The sequence below is a fragment of the Alligator mississippiensis genome, chromosome 3 (assembly GCF_030867095.1).
Source record: "Alligator mississippiensis isolate rAllMis1 chromosome 3, rAllMis1, whole genome shotgun sequence".
Lineage (NCBI taxonomy): Eukaryota > Metazoa > Chordata > Crocodylia > Alligatoridae > Alligator > Alligator mississippiensis.
In genome coordinates, this window is record NC_081826.1 from 126416164 (window position 1) to 126430345 (window position 14182).

At 44.1% G+C, this 14182-nt stretch overlaps 1 protein-coding gene across 2 annotated transcripts in view; it reads right to left on the reverse strand.

Annotated features, from left to right (window-relative positions):
* BCL2 (BCL2 apoptosis regulator) overlaps positions 1 to 14182 on the reverse strand; it is a 144281-nt gene that overhangs the window by 45528 nt on the left and 84571 nt on the right. The gene's annotated exons all lie outside the window — the stretch shown is intronic.

Consider the following 14182-nt stretch of genomic DNA (forward strand, 5'->3'; position numbering starts at 1 on the left):
AGTAGTTGTCTCTTCTATTGATGCTCTTCTGTTTTATATAGAGTATTTAAGTAATCTGGACTGAAACCCAGGTTTGTCCTCCTCAGGTAAGTGCCCTTACCACCAGGCCACAGCGTCGTTCTCACACTCTCTGACCTAGTGATTATTTAATTATTGCATGTAAAATGAAATGGCTCTAGGAGGTGACATTACATAAGGAAGGCATCAGTCAGAGCTCTGGATGCCACTGAGTAACAAAGCTCCTACAAGTGAAGTGCTGCCACATTCGGCACTTCTGTTCTTTTGTGGATCTATTACCCTGCACCCCTTGAGATAACACTTTCAGACTGCAGGAAGTAATATTTAAAGTTACTTAAAAAATGCAACATATGGACTCAATAAAAGGAAGCATACAACCAGCATTGTTGTAATTACCACCTGTATCTGAGGAAAACCGAGACAACAAAGATTTCCCTGCAAATCAGAAAAGGCTGAGCTGTAATCTTCCAAATTCGCTTGCCAAAGCAGCATAGCAATTGTCACCATAATTTTTAAACAAGTTTTTAAATTTAGATTTATTCTTTGCAGCTCCCCTTAAAGAATTCCACATTTACCCAAAGTACAGTGAGGTTGGGAAGTGTACTATGGCCGTTTAACATAGCACCAGTATCAATTGCCATGTAAATGCAATGCACTTTTTTTTTTGTTTTGTTGAAGGAGGGAAGGTGCAGTATGGTAACCCTACTCAGAGCATTAAAGACTTGCCTATGTATGTTTAAGGAGTGGCAAAACTGCAAGCATAGCAAAAGTGAAAAAGCAGGAACTTAGGTAAAGATGCTGAAGTTGTTAGTCTGCAATCAACGTAGATTTAAGTATCCTGGAATTTGCACTTGCTATTGACTGCAGTATCTGGGCCCATCCCAGTACAATTTCTGAAGTGTCACCTTGTTCTTATGTTTTATGATGGCATTCTGATACAAGTCATCCCTCTGCGTGCAACATGCCAAAACAGCATGTCAGGATTTGGAAATAATATAACATGTCAGACACAGCTAAGTTTCTGTGGTGGTAGAAACAACATACTCTCTGCTGCAGAACCACTTGAAGTCCCACTAGCCTCAGAAACCTCTCAAAAGCCTGGGACTCAGGACAAACACCAGAAAGGAGAGAGGTATGCCCAGGTTCATTCTGGCCTACACTTGCAGTGGGGTCAAGCTAACATTTTCTCCTCAATGAATTTAAGACTAGAGGTACAGCTTCCCCAAAGCAGCACTTGGTTGGTTTAATAGCCTCTTAAGGTAGCCATGGTGTGTGAGTGTAACTCTGGCTAAAACTGCACAAGCAGACAAGTGTTACTGCTTGCATAATAAAGAACACTGTGCTTAAGTGTATTTCTCTGTACACCTGACATGCTCTACATTTGTTCAGGATGGATGGGCTCAGTGGTTCACAATTAATGTAAGCCTAAACTAGTCTGAACTAGTTACATTTTCAATTAAGCATGATCCACCATATCTCCATTCTTTATTTCACAGGTACACAGATGCTGTGTTTCTTTCCATGACACAAGCATTTCTCTAACACTTTTGGAACAGGCATTCAGCTGACAGGTAGAGATGATAGGAAATGGCTTGCCTCTTATTCCACGGTGAAGGAAAAACCATTGAATGTGACAGATTAGCAGTGAGTAAGTACAAGTTATTTTCCTGAGACATCATAACACTGCCTTGGAATCCAGCAATATAATGCATCAGACCCAAGGGCCAGCATCACCGCCAAGATTCCATTTTAACTTTCATTTACAAGAAAATAAATGCCATCAAGGAAAGCTTTAAGAGCTCTTTTTCAGCCATACTAATCTCAATAAACTCAGGGTTGCCTATAGCACCATGCCATGATCATGACACCAGGTGGAAATTACTTATCTGCACTGTCATGGCTCTCGCATGGATTTACAATTAAACAGTGAGCCAGGTTTTCCTTCACCTGATGTAAATCCAGGAAGCTGCATTATGAAGATATTTTTTTCTGCTGTGAGTCACAGCACTTAATGATCCAGCTCTTCAATTTAGGCATTTCTATAAGGCAATCCCAGCACTTTGGGTTCTCCCTCCCCCTCTCCTTCCTTACAGATAAAAGAGAAAGAGAGAGGATTCTTAGCTCAATTGTCTTTGGGTGGCTGATTGACAGATGGCTAAAATTAAAGTTCTACTCCATTTGATTTGGAAAGTAAGGACCTGATCCAGGTAAAAATAAGACCATATGGAAGATGGCCTGTGGCTGCTTTGTAAAGGATCTGTGCTCAAAGAAAAGGTGAAGGCAAAATTTCCCTTGAGGGATGTAGCTGAGAATCTGACCATACAATTTTGTTAGTCAGCTTGTAACCCCATAATGAAGGGCTCTTTTTTTATTGGCTGGGTCAAAACTCTCTCATAGTGCAACTTATGCAGATAGATTTCACTGTTGGGGCAAGGGACATGAATTTAAAGGTCACTTTGAGTAAAGACCCAGCAATTCAACAAAAAAACCCATGCACATGAAGAGAAAAAAAACCCCAAATGTTTTGCTTCCTCAAGCCACCCAGCCACTCTAACTTACTAAACCTCTCAAATTACTAAATCTCTCAAAACTACCTATTCTACAGGACATATGGTCACTCATCCTCTCCGCTTAAGAGCTGACATCAAAATCAAATTTAGCCTTTATAGGCAGCTCTCTACATGCTTAGGCCACAAAAGTGTGATTCCCTATCCTTTGTACACCCTATTTTCAAGGATTAAACAAAAAAAATACCCCCCAACTATAAGGACTATGTAGCCCACAGTTAGGTTTGTACATGCTCACTCTTCAAAGAAACCTAGAATCTGGGCAGCTGACAAACTATAGTTTTAGATGGGGGTGGGACTTTTACGACTGGCTGAATGTTTTGTTCACTAAGTCAACTGTCTGGTGATCTGTGATTCATAAGGTCTTTAGAAGAAGGTGTTCTGGAAACTGGTTAATATATTTGGGTAGATCAGTGATTCTCAACTCAGCTAGATCCTTTGAAGGGTGCCATGTGATGGGACAAGATAAGCAAATAAGCCAAGCATATAAATGCAGGTTCAGCCTTGTCTCTGCCTAGTCAATTCCTTATCTTCCCTGCTGCCCACCCTTCTGCAAGGAGATAAGCACATTTGTGATATAAGCACATATACATTTGTGTTTTTTAAATTGGGTGCCACTCAATTCACAACATTTAGAGGGCTGCTTGAGTTCATAAAGGTTGACACCTACTAGGCTAGATTGAGGTCACTGTTAAGAAGCAACAAGGTTACTAGGTCACTGCAAAACAGTGAGTAAAATCACAGTGATTATGATGTAACCAGTTTGATGAAATGCCTGTCCTATACTAATAAACTAAGCACAAATGAAGCTCAGAGTAAGGAGACCATGAGGAAACACACACTTAAAATACATTAAGTAGCTTAATATATACAAGAGATACATGAGGAAGGGCAGGAGGGGAAAAAAGAAGTGTAACAAAATCATCAGCAAAGCTAACCACACTTTATCATGCATTAGCAGATGCATGACAAATAGATCCAAGGAGGTGATACTTCCCCTCTATGCGGCATTGGTCAGACTGCAGTTGGAGTACTCAGTCCAGTTTTGGGTGCCACACTTCAAGAGGGATGTGGATAACCTCGAGAAGGTCCAGAGGAGGGCCACTCTTATAGTTAAGGGTTTGCAGGCCAAGCCCTATGAGAAGAGACTAGGGGACCTGGATCTCTTCATTCTCCGAAAGAGAAGGCTAAGAGGTGATTTTGTGGCTGCCTACAAATTCGTTTGGGCAGGGTGGGGGATGGCAGCAAGGAATTGGAGATGCTCTGTTCACCAGGGTGCCTCCTGGGGTAACAAGGAACAATGGTCACAAATTGACAAAGAGCAGATTTAGGCTGGACATTAGATTCATAGACGTTAGGGCTGGAAGGGACCTTGGAAGATCATCGAGTCCAGCCCCTTGCCCCAGGGGCAGGAAGTCAGCAGGGATCACAGGATCCCAGCAAGATAAACATCCAAAACTCTCTTGAAGGCGCTGTATGCTGGAGAAACATGGACTAGAAAAAAAATGAACATACAATGAATACGCAGTTGCTTGAAAGATGACAGGCAATGAGTTGTAACTAATGGATCAACATGAAACTGGGAGAAAATATTGAACTGGGTCCCTCAGGGATTATTAGGAAGAACTTCTTCACAGTGAGGGTGGCCAGAATCTGCAATGGGCTTCCAAGGGAGGTGATGCTCTCCCCTTCCATGGGGGTCTTTAAGAGAAGGCTGGATAGGCATCTGGCTGGGGTCATCTGACCCCAGCACTCTTTCCTGCCTAGGGCAGGGGGTTGGACTCGAACTGATGAGGTCCCTTCTAACCCTAGCATCTATGAATCTACAAACTACTCTGAATGGCAAGTTAATTATTCCAAATTCTCTTCTTTCCACAGAATGCAGATTTTTTTTAATGGGGTTGTTTCACATAAAAATAACAGGGCTGGGCTGCTGTTTTAGCCATGATGGTCCAGGAAATTTCATAGACATAAGGGCTGAAAGGGACCTCACAAGTTCATCAGGTCCAGCCCCCTGCCCAAGGGGCAGGAAGTCAGCTGGGGTCAAATTATCCCATCCAGATAGGCATCCAAGTGTTTCTTGAAGGTGTCCAGAGTAGGTGCTTTCACCACTTCTGGGAGGAGTCTATTCCAGGTGACTATTAGACCTTGTCTTCCCTCGGGGTGCTTTGGTGAACAGATGTTCTCTCACTTCCTGATGCAAACCCCTGATATACTTAGAAGCAGCCACCAAGTCCCCCCTGAGCTTTTGCTTCTCCAGGCTGAGTTGTCCCATAGCTCTCAGCCGCTCCTCATAAGGCCTGCTCTCTTGTCCTCTAACAATGCTCGTTGCTTTCCCCTGGACTCTTCACATTTTATTCTTTTACTACTACTTTTTTGTGAATACTTCAGAAGTTCTTTTTTCTGACCATGTACCATGTTCTTTCTTTCTGACCATGTACTTTTTTCATTATGCTGTAACAACTACTGTTTCTGTGTTAGTCTGGCATGATTTTCTATTGCTTTCCCTAAAATTTCCTTTTATGGCTGCCATGCAGTAGACTTGTTATTTTTAAACTACTGGGATTTTTAATGCTCATCTGATTGTTTGAAGACCAACTGTGGATTCTCAAAATACATGTTTGCATTTTTCCATAGTTTAACACTGAGCTCATTTCAGATTTTGATCAGTACAGCATTTCAGTCTGCAAGGCTTTTTGTTTTGTTTTGCTTTCATTCCTGATCATTACAGGTGAAAACTAAGTGCTTATTACTTTTTGTGGGTTGTGACTGCAAAAAGACTCTTTGACAGAAAAGGCTTATTATCAGGTGCCTAGTAAATTCTGGTTTCCAAGGAGCTATGCATTTCCAAAACCATCTACAGTGTTAAACTGACAGTCATCCTGATTAGGCAGTATTTTATGTCAGTCCCATCCTTCTCTCCATCAGCTTTTACAATACTCTGAAAGAAATTGTAAAGAAAGCAGTTTTTACTCAAGAGATCTGTTATTACAACTAGATTAAGTAAACTGGTACAGCTCTGTTGATTTATAATCAGAGCTATGCCAGCTTGTACCTTTGTGTTTTCAAAGTCAGATTTCCTGAAGTTAGTAACAAAAATCAATTTTAACAACTTCTTAATCTTGTTAGCTTTGCAAAGTGAACACAGCATTGCAGAAAAGGGCATCTGGTGGGCATCTGTTACACACTACCTAATCTCACAAAGTGAACAGGATGAACTGTTCCTTTAATATCTGTCTGCAATGAGTAAGAAGAAAAACTCACTATGAGTGACTTTAACCTGAGGACATCTGCAGCCAGTAACAATCCTTCCTTGGAGCTTCCTAAAAAAAACCAAGGGTTTCTTCACGCAATGCCCCACACACAGCATGGGCAAACTTAATACTGGACTTCATTTTGATGGCTTAAGAAAAGTTAATCTCTGACCTAAAAATTACTGGTTGCCTGGGTGCCAACGATCATGATCTAATTATATTTGTTTAACATAATTAAATATGGCACCAATTAGTAATATGTATATTTGGAAACTTTAAAAGGCCAGTTCTCCAAAGTTTAAAGTAATTATTGGCATAACTGACTGTGAGCATATATTAAGTGAAAAGTGTTAAAACAAAATTGGAAATGATTCAAGGGTAGCCTACTGGGTGCCCCAAAAGCCATAATTCCACAGGCACAAGAAAAGGTTACATTGGGTAGGAAAGTTATGTTTGGTGTGACAAGAGACCTTGACAACAGTTATAAGAAGGAAGTTAAAATGCTTTGGGCATGTGGTTAGAAATGCAGGTTACTGCCTAGAGAAGATGGTTGTTCGAGGCTATGTGGAAGAAAAAAGAAGAAGAGGACTAAAAGCACGGATAAAGATCATGGAAGACAGGACCAAACTGGGAATCTGATGAGGTAGCAGGATTAGCAGTGAATAGATAACTGTGGAAAAAACTGATTTACAGTGCCATCAGCCCCTAAATCAAGGATGGGTGACGATAATGACAGGTCAGACAACGTACTGGTCAGAGGAGATCTTGGAGCAGTGATAAAGCATGAAAAGAAAATCAATTAATAAAAGATGGTAAAAAGTGTAAGTAAATGGCAAGAAATATACATTACAGATTAAAATATATGAGTGTCTGATAAGGACTGCCAAAGGAATCTGAAATGGCCAATAGGGTAAAGACAATAAGAAGACAGTCCTAAAAACATGTGAGGACCAAAATACCAGTATCGCATGGGTCAGGTGATTGCTAGAGGGAAATGGTAGAAGTAATCTTAAAGGAATTAGCTGAGGAGCTCTCTGAGCCAATACTGTTAGCTTTTAACACATCTCAGAAAAATTGGAAAATCCCCAAGGATTGGAGGAGCCCATGTATTTATAATACACAAAAAGCGTAAGAGACCCAGAGAACTATAGGTCACTTAGGCTGTTGTCAGTCCTCCATAAAAGAATGCACAAGTTAATTTGGGACTTTATTAGTAAAGAATTAAAGGCTAAAGATATACTAGGTCTGTTTTTGTTTTGGGTTATTGCTTTGGCTTTTTTTGGGGGGGGGGGAGGAGGGGGGTTGAAAAGGTTACAGGCCACTATCTTGCTATTGCACATTTGATTTATCCAAGGCATTAGTACCACATGACTGAACACCCCGCCCCCCATGCATTATAGAGAGTTAGCAGGACACCTGTTAGACAGATTATAAAGTGCCTCACTTAGACCTCAAAATGGAGTTGCTAGTGAGAAGATGTTAGTGAACCAGGATGTCTCTAATAGTGTCTGACATTTTAGGATTTTTATCATCAACCTAGAAAATAAAATAACATTTTTGCTGGCGAAATTTTGCAGATGAGATACAAATTGGTGAGATACTAAATAATGAGGAGGATAGGTTATTCCTATAGAATGATGCTACAAATTAACCAGAATTACCTGGTTAAATCATCAGAAATCAACAGAACAGGCTTTAATTTAACCCAATGAAAGGTAATATGTATGGGGATCGAGACTGCAGGTTATAATTGTCACAACCCAAAGTTGTGATTTGTTGTTTGTGTGCGCTTCAGCAACGCTAAATTATGTTCCCGCTAAAATTACAGCTTCCTTGCACGATCGAGTTCTCTGCTGCTGGAGAGAACTCCGGTGCAACGGGGAATTTCCCACCAATTTGCAGCTTCTTTGCATGGTGCATTTCTTTTGCATCTCAGAGATGCACGGTGCAAAGGAGTTCCCGCCATTTGTATTTAGATTCGTGCCACATTATTGGCCAGTTCTGAATAAAGGCATACGTGGCGGCTAGCTATTGGCTTGCTAGCCGTACAAAAGGCTTGGGTAGTTTCCGCCCAAGTCGGAGAGAGAGGAAAACTGGAGAGAGACAGAACTCGCCAGGAGGAGGAGACGACTTCGCGCTGTGTGAAGATCTCTAAGCGATGTGGACCCTTGCGGACCCAACGCGCCTCTCTTAAGCAGGCAACAGAGGTCTAAACAGCCTCTGGCCTCTCCCCGTCGCCGAGCGCAATCCTAGACGTATCCCTATCCTATATACCCAATTTTCAAACCCACGGAGTCTTAACAGCTCGGGGGCCTGGGAACCGAACAGAACCCACGGAGCTTCGACAACTCCGTGAGGAAAGAATTGCCGAACCCGCGGAGCCTAAACAACTCCGGGGCCAAAGAACCGAATTTGTCGGAGTCCTCCAACGAGGATTTAAGCGGAGCTGCACCTGGAAAACTGTCCAGCCTACACCGCGACCATCTTGGGTGTAAGTAAATAATCTTTTCAATCAACCACTACGCCTCTGTGACTAATTCTAGCCCGTGCGTGCCTTGCCGCCGCGCAGTTTTCTCCGGCCCCGCGTGCCTGGGCTGCTGGCCACAGTTCACGTGCACAAAGACGGGCCCGGCTCGCCCCCGGCCCACACAATAATTACAGGAAGGGAGACTATTTGGAAAAGCAGCATCTCAAAGAATGTAAGGGCAGGTGGTCATTGTAGAAAACTCTTCAATATGATGTCTCAGTGCAATGGTGTGGCAAAAAGGTTCATGCTATGTTTCAGTATATCTAAAGGGGAACAACAAGAAGCAGTAGTGAAATGATGTTTCCTCTGCATGTAGCCTGGGCAAGGTTGCTGCTAAAATGCTGGCCTTTTTTGTTGGCCACAGCTCAACAAGGATGGGAAAATAATGAGGATACAAAGGACACCCACAACAGTGAATGATTAAGTGGCTGGAAAACAAACCCAGTTTACTCAGCTCTGAACAGCAGGTTGGGCAGTAGTCTGTTCATGGCGGGGAAGTAGTTACTTGTGGGGGGGTGAGTTCATCAGCTTTACTGACACAGGCATAACAACAGGCACCAGTGACTAGAAGCTGAAGTTACACAAATAAATAAAACACAGATTCCTAGTATTCTGGGTTACTGAATATCAGAACAGCTTACTGAGAAGATGAAGGATTCACACTCACTTGCAATTTTTAGGACAAAATTATAGTAGGTATTTTTATAAAAGTTATGCTTTAAATTAGCTCCTGGTAGAAATTCATGTGTGTGTGGTATCTGGCCTGGTGATCCATGAACCAGGGCCTGTGACTAGAAAACTTCTGCTACCTGTTTTCAAAAATCCTCATCCACCTCATCCTCCTGGTCTGGTGGTCTACAGCAGACCTCCACCACATCATCATCCTTGTTACTCTCTCCTCTGATCCTACCCCAGAGACTTTCCACAGGCCTAGCTCCAGTTTCATACCAGAGTTCCGAGCAATCATATAACTCTTTTACATAAAGCACAACTCCTCCTCCTTTTCTCTTCTGCCTGTCCTTTCTGAACAGTTTATACCAACCCATAACAGTGCTCCAGTAATGTGAGCTATCCCACCAAGTCTCTTGTTACTCCAATCACATCAAAGTTCTGGGACTGTGTGAAGACTTCTGATCCCTCCTGCTTGTTTCCCAGGCTGCAGGCATTTGTGTACAGACACCTGAGTTAACTAGCCAATTGCCTTACTTTCTCAGGAATAACGAGAAGGCCTCCCCTGTTGCTCCCTCCTGCTTGTGCTTCCTCCAGGTCACCCATTTCCCCACTTAGCTCAGGGCTTTGGTCTCCATCTCCTGGAAAACCTACTTTAAAGCCCTCCTCCCTAAGTTAGCAAGCCTGTCTGTGAAGATGCTTTTCCCTCTCTTCGTCAGGTGGATCCTATCTCTTCCTAGCAATCCTTCCTCTTAGAAAAACAGCCCATGATCAAAGAAGCCAAAGCACTGCACAGCCATGCATTGACCTGTAGGATATGCCTGCTCCTGCTTGGGCCCTTCCTCTTGATCAGAAGGATCAAAGAAAACACCACCTGAGCTCTTGTACCCTTCACCCTTGAACCCAGAGTCCTATAGTCACTTTGGTCACCCCGGCAGTATCACTGGTGCTTACATGGACGAGCATCATGGGGTAGTTAGGCAGAGGGCCAGATGAGTCTTGGTAATCCCTCTGTAACATCTTGGATCCGGGCTCCAGGAAAGCAGCAGACCTCCTGAATCAACAGGTCAGGCCAGGAGATGGATGCCTCCATCTCCTGCAGAAGGGAGTCTCCAACCACCACCACCTGTCACTTCCTCTTGATGGCAATGGTTTGAAGCCTCCAATTTTCGGGAAGCCCGTCCTGGCCTTTTCCACCAACAGAATGTGCTTCTCCTTCCTCCGTTGCTAGGGCTCCATATCTCTTCTTTATGCAAAACACTGCAGGTGGAGATGAAGACTTCTGCTTGCCGCCAGAGGTCACAAACTTCCACCTTCCTGGGAGTCCATGTCCTCTTCCTTCTCTAGCACTGCCTCTGACACTCCTTCTTCCAAAGTCCGAGTTTTGCTTCTCTCTGTATCTATAGGTGTGCTTTAGCTGCTGGGAGCCCTCCCCTGGTTATTCCCTTCCACTGAAGATGTTTCTGGCATTGGTGGAACATCGGTTCCTTCTGCTTTCTGCCTGTGGCCAACTGTTTGGTTTCTTAAATACTGAAACATTTCTAGGCTATAGCTTTTTTGGCTTGATACACTGGTATCTCGCTGAAATTTACTGCCCTGTGACATCCAAGGGGTCAGATTAGATGAACTAATGGTCCATTCTGACCTCAAACTGTATGAATATAGGAAAAATTCTGTTTTTTCTCGTGTCATAAATGCAGCTAAGTTCTAACTACATACATCTGTACAAACCAACTGGTAGCAAGGGACCGTGTTCTTGAGAGCAGAAAACCATGGAGTCACACAGGTTTCAGTACAGCACTAATTCAGCAGCAGTGGAGTTGTACAGGTGTCAGGCAGGGTCTAATTAGTGAGGGTGGGAGGGATAACACAAGCACCTGAAAGTAAAAATTAGCCAGACCACAGACTAGATAGTAACAGCACAATACATGGCATTTGCTTTGTTTTCAGAAGGCTCTGTGTGAAGATACATGAGCTCACAAAGAGACTTTGCTAATGCCCAAAGCACTCTGCTCAGGAAAGGAGCATTTAGTAGTTTAATGCCTAGCTTGTGGCTACATGTTATTAGGGAGATGAGTGGGAGAGGAGACAAGGGTATTAAGTACTATCAGAGTTTCCATAGCTTGAACTAGGGTTCTTGTCATCAAGGGAAAAATGAACTAGGGGGTATTTTGGCAACCGAAAGGCAGAAACGTGAGACTTGGGTGAGTAAGAAACCCACCCAAGTGAGTGCAGGGGTTCATAGGTGATATGTGGGGAGGCACAGGGAACATGTCCCACCCCACAATTTCTGTGCTGATGGTGAGGCATGGGGCTGCAGCCTGGCTGAAGCCAGGGCCCAGTAGCAGTGGGGGTGGGGTAGCAGCAGTGCGATTTCTGTACCAACCACGGGACATGGGGCTGCAGCCTGGTTGGACCCAGCACCCAGAAATAGCGGGGGCAGCAGCAGTGTGGAGTTGTGCCCCCCCCTCCCCCCCATCAACACGTACGCATCATCTATGATGAGGTTGGATAAAGTTGATTTTGAGAAGGCAAGGGGAGTCATAGCTTTTGGTACCTGAAATCTGGGGAAATGTAGGAACTTTTGTAACTGAGAAGTGGATTTGTCAACTGTGGAGGCAGCCTGGGCTTCTCTGAGCCTGCCACTATTCACAAACAAGTTCACAATGTTACAAAGAGGAAATCCTAGAGCAAGGAAGCCTTCTGAGTAGACAGAGTCCTTGTCCTTTCGATGCATGTCTAAACCCTCTCTCCATATTCCTAAGAGCAGAGTCTCCAAACACAGTCTACTCTTGGCTTTGTGCATTGAAGCCTTGTGGCCCTTGGAGCTATCTAGGGCTAAATCCACAAAGGGACTTGCACACCATTGCAAAGATCATTACCCTCAGGAACACCCAGCCGTGAGTTATGTTTCTAGGCTCATTACAGAACGCATGGGGAATGTCCGGCACATAAGGAAGTGGTCCACAGAAGCCCATCCATTGAGTGGGAAGCCATCTAAGCTAGCCAGTGGGAAATGCCAAAAGGAGAGGTGCATCTTTTAAGGGACTATTTTAAGGTCCAGAGCTTAGGTATTAAGCTTAGGGATTAAATGGATGGCTGATGGCCTTGAGCTTCTCTTGGAGTTAGATACCGAAACCCTTCCTTTCGAGCAAAAAGGAAAAGGTCAGTTCATTGAAAATAGTCATAGCATCACTCAGAATATGGATCACATAAGATCAATTCTCTCCTCTGTTTTAACCGGCTCTCTGACTTCCCAGAATATACCCTGGGAATTATGCAATTATGTGCCCATGCAATTTATCACATAAAAGGCATGACCATACATAATTGCATAATTTTGCCTAATTTAACACTGGCAGGCTCTGTGCCTCTATATCCGCAGGGCTCCTGGCACTCCAGCTGAGAGCCCCAGGTGGAGGCACCTAGCATGGTGGCGCATAACTGGACAGCTGGTAAGTAGGATGGGGAGCTCCTGCCTGCAGGAGTGGTGGATGCGTGTGGGGTTTGTGGGCAGCAGGAGGTTGGGGGGTGTGTGGGTGGATGTGGGATGCATACCGTCAGGCTGGGCTGGCCAGCTCTGTACCTTCACGTGGGGCTTCCAGCACTCGAGCGGGAATCCACATGTGGAGGCACAGAGCCAGGCCAGTCTGATGGCACATGGCTTTGTGCCTCCACATGCAGCTTCCCATTAAAGTGCTGGAAGCCGCTCATGGAGGCATGGAGCCATGTTGGCCCAAAGGCATGTGGCTCCCACCTGCAGTGCCAAAAGCCTCATATGCTGGCATGAAGCCAGCCTGGTCTGGTCCAAAGGTGCATGCCAGCTGGCTGGGCCAGGCTGGCTCCGTGTTGCCACACGGAGCCCCCAGGATTCAGCTGGAGCTGTGCACTGCTGGGGGCTCTGCCTGCTGCGGCCATGAACACCCCAAGGGCCTGCTGCGTACCATAGGGGGAGGGGCGTGTGGCAGGGAGGCCCACACCCACCCACAAATCCCACACACTGCCATACTCACACCCCCAACCCCTCCCCACAAACCCCATCTACTCCCATACCCACCCCCCCCAAACTCCACACCACACACGCCTACAAACCCCACATATTCCCATATCTACACCTGCCCACAACCCCCCCACCACACCCCAGACACACACCCCATGCCCAGCCCCGCACTATAGAAGGTACCTGCATATATCTCTAAAGAAGGTTAAAACAGTGTTATATTTAGCTTAATTTGAAAAAAAAGGAAAACTAATTAATTTTGCAGAATTTTGATTTTTTCTGCCCATAATTCCCTGGGGTGTACCAGGAGAATGCCTTAATGATCAAGCTGTATCAATTTTCAGGGGCTAGTGTAAGATTTGTGGAGCCAGACAGGGGGTTGGAAGATATGAGGCAGAGAAATAATCCTATAGTTCAGTGGGGTGGAGTCTTCACCTGGAAGAGGGATGGGAGTTATCAGTTCCAGTGTGTACAACAACACCTAATACTTACTACTAAAGATGATCCAGTGGAGCAGGGGCTGGAAGATGGGTCTTCCTTCATCTCCCTCTACCTTCCCTCCTCCCAACTGCTAAGTATCCTAACACATGGCTATAGAAATGGCGGTGATTTACACTGGAGTGGTTAGTGTAGAGCTGTGTGATTTATAGGTCCAAGTAACTGAAATCATATATTTAAATTTCCATTAAGGTATAGAGACCTTGGAATTCCATTTATCCAAGGCTTTCAGTGGTAGGAGCAACAGTGCACGGATACAGCTAGGCACCCAGGGCAAAGCAGAAGGAGAGACTTTCAGTACATGATCATGATCATACGGCTGCCAGCAGCAGATATTTTTTATCTCCCCTCTCCTCCCCACAAGTCAGTGCCCAAGGAAGTTACCCCTATTGTCTCCCCTAGGGAGATGCCACTAGGTATGAAATACCTTGTTTGGCCAAAACCAAGACAAACATGTGGTTCAAATAACAAACAGGAAAGAAATAAAGTAAAGCTATATATATATATATAGAGAGAGAGAGAGAGGTATATACAAAGAGGTATACTGCATGGTACTATATATATATATATATATATATATATATATATATATATATATATATAGCTGTACTTTATTTTATTCTTGTTTATTTCTTTCCTTTTTGAGCAT